Here is a 7,499-nt window from a genome sequence, read left to right on the forward strand (position 1 = left end):
TTTAATTTTTTTAATTTTTTAATTTTCTTTTAACTTTTTAAAAAATTTTGTGTATAATTTTTTTTATATAATTTAGAAAATTTATTTATTTTTATATTTTAAACAAAAATAAAAATAAAAAAAGGTTGGTTGGTTAAGCGGATCAAACCACAACGAGTTAGAAACTACAACCCAACCCGCCTTTCTCTTGACGGAATGGCGGATCTAGCCTACTTTGACATGCCTAACATTGAGGATGCATTTCGCTTAAAACATTATGTATATTGAGAATGCAAAAGATTCATTTAAGAAAGATTTAAAAAAAAATCATTTTTGCATGTAAAATGTTTTTAAGAAATCAAATGTATCAAATAGGGAAATCAAATCTATTGAGAAAGAAAGTTTATAACACTTTTTGTTTTCTATGAACCTAATATAGCAGCTAATATTTATTGCTTTTGTCTTTCTTATTGACTTAAAAATTTAGTTTAAATCTTTCAAAAAATAAAATTTTGTAAGTTTTTGTTAATTCCAAAAAGTTTTTTTTTTTATAATTTTCTATAAGTTTCTTAATTTCTTTAAATTCCAAATTGATCCTTGTGTATTTTATAATAATTTCAATTTTTTCTTTAATTACTTTTTATTATTTGCAACTTAGTCATGAATAATTTAGTCCTTTGTCAACTTTTAATAATTACAATTAAGTCTCAACTAATTATGTTGAATTTTTTAAACACTTTAAAATTTTAATGAAAATAATTCATTCAATTTACAACTATTAAATTTATAATAATACTTGTTTTTTATTTTATTTATTTTCGGTATGAAATACATGATTTTGGAATTAATAAGGGTTAAAATAGAAAATTTGTGTATACAAACACATGAACTTAAACTCACTTTTGTGCATCCTTGATAAGAACAAAATAAGAAGATTTTTTTATCGCTATGACATGACAAATTTAATGTAAGTTTGAGTAGATTTTTATTCTTCTCTTCCAATGGTAACCTTTCAAATGTAATTACTAGAATCAAAGTCATATTTCTTTTACAAATTATCTTTGTTCTTTTTGTGAAAAAATTGCCTATAAATATAACATATTCTCCCACATCTTTCTCATAATTTCCGACAACAAGAGAAAGAAAAACTTAAGGTATTCTCCCACATCTTTCTCATAATTTCCGACAAGAGAAAGAAAGACTTAAGGTATTCTCCCACATCTTTCTCATAATTTCACACAACAAGAGAAAGAAAGACTTAAGGTAAGATTTCTTCTTTTATTCTTTTTTCTTCCTTTCTTAAAAATTTGAATTCTTAGTTATCCAGTTTCATTCAATTAGAGCTAGAGCTAGGATTTATTCCTTTCGATTCTTCATAAGTCCTACATTATAAACTATATATATATATATATATATATATATTTTTTTTTTTTCTTTTCTTCTAAAGCTTATTGTGAGACAACTTAAATAGGAAAGTACATCACTTTGAGTCTTTCATTTTAATTTTAGAGTTTCATTCACTTCATCAAGGTAAGGGGTCAACTCCAATATACTCTTTATTTTGACACATTTTTCTCTTTCAGTATACGATCTGCTCATTTTATTCTATATTTTTACATACACAATTTGGAATTTTTAATTTTAGAAATAGTTTCCCAAGGTATTAAAACCAAGGGTTAGATTCAAAACTCACATTATTTTAAGTTTTATAGAAAAAAATTACAAATAAAACAAGTTTATTGTTTTACCTATGAGAGAACTATATTTTTTCCTTTTTGATTGTTGTTCTTATTTTAAGTTTCTATACTTATTATTTTATTTTATAGTAACCTTGTATAATATTTTAAGTCAACTAATGGATGAAGGATTTAAATGTACATAGAAAACACTAGAAGGGTTATGTCCAATTTTCCACGCACACATGCACCCACACCCCCCTACACGCACACACGCACCCACACACCTACACATCCACACACACACATCCACACACACACACACACACACACACACACACACACACACACACACACACACACACACACACACACACATATATATATATATATATATATATATATATATATATATATATAAGCCAACTAATGGATGAATTGTATTTGTAAATACCAAGGTTTGACTAAATTTTTTATAAATTTCCTTTTTAGGAATTGTATGCAACATTAATAGAGGATGATTGCAAAAGGAAATATGATATTGAAATTTAAAATGAATGGCAATGAATGGATAGTAAAAGAAAGTAATATTATTTTAAGGATTGTATGGATAGGGGACTAAAGGGTGGTGATATGGTAACCTTGGATTCTTGCACACAATTAGCCAAGTAAAAATAAAACACAGGTTTCACACTATTTTTCATTATCCTCTTGACTATACTTTTAGTCCATGAAAGTGGGGCAATGCAGACGTTGTCTTTGTCGGAGCATACAACCTCGTGTGGCCAACTTTATGCATTCATAGTAGATCTACCATTATCCTTCCTCTTCCTTTTTTAAGATATTATCCTTTTTCTTCCTAAACCTTTTATTTCCTTATCCTTTTTGTTTAAGTATCTACTTACACTTTTATGACATAAATGAGAGTTATACTAGACCTTAGATCTATTTACACTTTTTGTTTGACTTATACCAACTTTGCCTTAGCCTAAAGAACTTTATTTGACGAGGTGGATGCTTCCTTTTGATCATGATCTTGAAGATGCATGTCGTCCACTCTCAAGAATTCAAAAAGTTCATCCTAGGTGATCTTTCTCAGATCATGCATTTATGCAATGGTTGTTGTCTCATGTTCTCATAACTTTGACATACTATTAAACAACTTTACAATTATCTAAGCCTTTGAAAAGCTTTAACTAAGGGCTTTGAGCTGAAGATTATTTACATCCTTCCAACCATATTATCCACTGTTTCACCATCCTTTATGGTGAACGATTCATACTATCTTGTGAGTGGTAGCTTTGCTCTGTTGGACATAATCATTTCTTTCATAATTTATCATTATGGAGTCCCATATCTCCCTGGCTAACAACAATTCTACATAATTTTTATACTTATTTCTTGAAATAACACCCATGAGAGTGTAACGAGACTTATTCAACTCTATTGAGTTGGACTCTTTTCTATTACACTCTTCTTCAAAAGTATTGATCATAAAATCTTTAGGAGATAATTTGCCACAACTAAAAGTGTGGGGACTTCAAGTACATCTTCATCTAATCTTTATAATAAGAAAAGTCTTGTCCAAGGAAGGTTAGAGGCATAGTGAGAGATGTTCCTTTAACTATTAGTTGTTGTTCTATACCTACCATTGTTTGGGTCTTTCCTCTACTCATTATAAGATGTTTAACCCTTAAGAGATTGAGCTTTTATGAAAAGTGTGAAAACAAGGGAAATACACAAGAAGAGATGGTTGAATTGTGTTAAAACCTTTTTAAAAGAAAAACTCTCCCCCTAAGTTAGTTTAGATCTTATAACATGCAATATACAAGAGATTAAGGATAAAAGGAATTTAAGTTGAGATCTTTTATGTTTGTCCATATGTAAATGCATACTACGTTTAGATCTGGATAAACTTGGTTAACTTTCACTAAGTAAATTAATGATGTAAAGATACAATCGAGTATTATTTGGAGCCCTACCACTCCTATCTAAAATGAGCCAAATATTATTTGAACACATAATCACTATTGACTAAAAATTCAAGCATAGTTTGGAAACTAATCACTCCTAACTAACAAATTAAAATATTATTTTTAATTTAGTCACTTTTGACAAAACACGAGTATTCTTTGGAAAACACTCACTTCTGACTAAAGAGTTGGTGAATAAAGGGAGTGATCTAAAAGATACAAAGGTTTGCTCATTAGGTAGAGAAAACACACCTTCCAACAAATACAAGGTTCAAAAGCTCTATTGTTGATGTTGAGGAAGAGATTCAAAGACCTAAGTTAAGATGAAGATGTTTTGATGATGTTTGCAGATGCTAACAATGAAGATTAAGTTTTAGAGTCTAACTTTCTTTTATATGTTTTTGTCTTTCACACAAGGTACTCATTAGGACTTTCTAATTCAACACACAACCTATATTAAGAAACATTTTTCTAAAGCTAAAATCTATCTTAAAATATTTTAGCATTTTAAACCAATTAACTATTCTTGAGAGTTTCCATAACAAGATAATCAACTATCTAGTGAAATAACTGATTAATCTAGAGAGTGCTTTAAGTGTTTTCAAACTCTCAGTATAATAATCAATGAAAATCTTGTTTAATCAATTAAACTTGTTTTAAAAAATTAATGAAGAGTATGGTTAATTGATTAAAATATGTAGTACTTTATTATTACAAAGAGATGTTGTAAATATTTTCAAAATTATGTTAGAATAATCGATTAAAAGCTTTAAATGAATTCAAAAATGTTTGAAATATGTGGTTTGGAAACCATATAATAGAGATTCATTGTAAATATCTTAAATAAATTTTGCAAACATATATAGTGAATCACACTAATATTTTCTTAGCTATGCATGCAATTTTGAAGTACTTTCAAAGCTTTCAAAGTAAATAAGGACTTTGCTAATTTTACAAAGTCTTATTGTTGCTTCTAATTTTTCGGATTGTTGTTTTGCTAAAATGTTCTTGTAGTTTTTCTTGGTTGTTGTTTTGTTAGAGTGTTTCTGTTAGTTTTGAAATGGTTGAAAAGCCAAGAAGGGGGGGAGGGGGTTGAATTTGCTAGTTAAAAAAATTTAGGCTATCTTTGCAAGCTAAAAACCACCTTTAATTGAATCAAATAGATCACCAAGTTAGGATGCAAACAGTATTGAACTATACACTTTCAATCGATCAAAAACAGAGTTAACAGATTGATTTTACTAAACAGATTCTGCTTTGGTATAATCAATCGATTGAAACTGAAAAACAGTCGACTGAAATACTAGGAAAAATGCAGAAATGCGAATTTGAATTTTAAACTAGAAACAATGCTAAAAAATGATCAAGATCAGTTCCAAATGATTATACAAACATGCTCAATCCTGCAGATGCCATGAAAACATGCAAGAACATGAAAAAGATGATTAAAACACAAGTTCTTGAAACTTTAAAATGAAAATGCAAGAGAGAAAGGTTAGAGAGAGGACACCACGAGATTTTTATACTGGTTCACTCAAACCTGAGCTACATCCAGTTTGTCAAGGCAACCTTAGCTTGACTTTGCACTATTTCAAAAGTTTTACAACGTATCCACCCTTACACTTCCAAAATATGCAAAAACACCACAAAAGACTCTTGAATCACACAAGAATCACACCAGCACAGCAAGAACCCTCTTGCAGACTTGAAAAACCACCAGGAACACACACAAATGTTGAGAAAGATCAAACCTCAGTGGTAGCACAACCTAGCCTACCACAAACCACTTTCTCCAAGCTTCAAACCAAGCCAAAAGCTCCAAGAATTGATCCAAGATCAATCTTCAACAGCTGCAACACCTATGATCACGAAGGAGAAAGTTTCCACAAGTTTCTAAAACCAAATCGTGCTCTAAAATGATCAACAAACCTCTCTTTCAAAATCATAGCTTTTATAGTCAAACTGTTACGAAATTCAACAGGTTGATTTTCAAATCAATCGGTTGATTTCACTTGACTTAAGTGAAATCAGTCAATTAAAAACTAAATCAACTGATTGAATTTGTTGCAGTTTAAGACTACTGCAGCCAATCTTTTAACCTGTTGAAAAACCATTCAACAGACTAAAAGAGACATTTTAACCTGTTGAAAAACCATTCAACAAATTAAAAACACAATAAAGACCAAACTACATCTAATTAATGCTATAAGGTCTACAACATGAATTACAAACTTAAAATACACTTTCTAAATGATGTAACTAGATGGAGAGCACATGTTCCAGCCTTGATCACCATGGATATCATCAAATCTCCTTTCCTTCATCAATGTAGGCTTCATATCAATGGTAATGACTTCAATATAGTTCAAAAGGGCTTCATTCAATCTTTATCAAATCTTCAAGAAGCAAACCACCTTGGCTTCTCATTTGAACAGTGTCAAGTGGTTGTTTGAATTGGATCCAGTATAAATTCTTGTGTGCTCTTTATCTTTCTTTATCTCTCCCTTTACATTCCTTTTTGTTCTTGTATCAATAAGATTCTCAAAACAATTGCATTTTGTTTTACAAGTTAAAAAGAATAAAATTCATTAAAGAATTTTTTTCTTAAAAGCAATTCGCTAACATTTAGATTTAACAAAGCCATCCCTATTTTCCTAACATCTACTAGTTTGTTATTGAAGCACAAACAATGTTCTTGTGATGTTTTGATCTTTAAAAGCTTTGAACGATAAAAGTGACATCATTTTTGCAATTGCTGATCACTAGTCCTTCTTGTCTTCGATTTGGAAAATTTCTTTAAATACAAAGTTAAGAAAAGGCCTATTGTAAATCTATTTCTACTCATTGAGAGACTTCACTTCAAATTTTCATGTTCAAGACTTTGTCTGTTCATGCATGAACGTAGAGATGCATTGAATGTGCTACATGCAATATTAAATGTTCATCTCTTCTTTAAGCAATATTTTGATATTTGGCATGAATTATCAAGACTCAATTAGAGAGCTTTCAACCAAAATGAAGTAAATCATATGATTGTGTGAGGTGAACAACCCTTTTAGAGTTGACACAAGGTGTGTGAGAATATGTGTTGGCATAAAACAACTTTACCACATCCTTCAACAAATCTTTTACATTTTCTTGTACATTGTGAGATTTTTTCTTTTTTGTAGATGTGAAGATGAAAGCATTCTCTATGATACCAAATAAGTTGATAAAGATTTGTGTTAGGTATAACTTTTACGTGAAATGTTGTTTGCATGCATTTCATTTATTGACTTTCACTTATCAAATAAAGCAACGAGAACACATAGGAGAACACATTGTTGTAGTCTTTATCAAACAAAGCAAACTACGTTTCACATGATCAATCTTTTATAAAACTTATGCCTTACAAAAAAAAAGTGTTTTTATTATTTATGCTTTAAAATTGATGGTGTATTGGATTATATTCTAACAAAAGTTTTTGTTTGGTTGACATTTTAGGTTACTGTTTTCTTATATTTAAGGTTTTTTCTTCTCTCCTAATAAAGTTTAATGCAAATTAGTTATTGCCCAAAGAATAGTTAGATATTAAATATAAATAATTAACCAGAAAAAAAAACTTGTATAGAAAAGTATATTTCAAATCTAGATAAAATTTATTATGAATGTAGTGTCAATACTACATGTAAAGATAACCATGACAACATTGAACTGATTATGAGTTATTCTCTAATGAAACTTGACCTTGAAGTATAAAACTACTACAAATTACCCGTTGAACAACTGACAAGAGTTTTAGTTATTCCATTTTCCTAATATATTATAGGATTTCTCCTTTAATCATGCATTTTATTAAAACCCTGCATTATGATGTCAAGTAAAATATATA

Source organism: Vigna unguiculata, chromosome 2, assembly GCF_037176805.1.
Source record: "Vigna unguiculata cultivar grain cowpea cultivar isolate G323 ecotype 2 chromosome 2, ASM3717680v1, whole genome shotgun sequence".
NCBI lineage: Eukaryota > Viridiplantae > Streptophyta > Magnoliopsida > Fabales > Fabaceae > Vigna > Vigna unguiculata.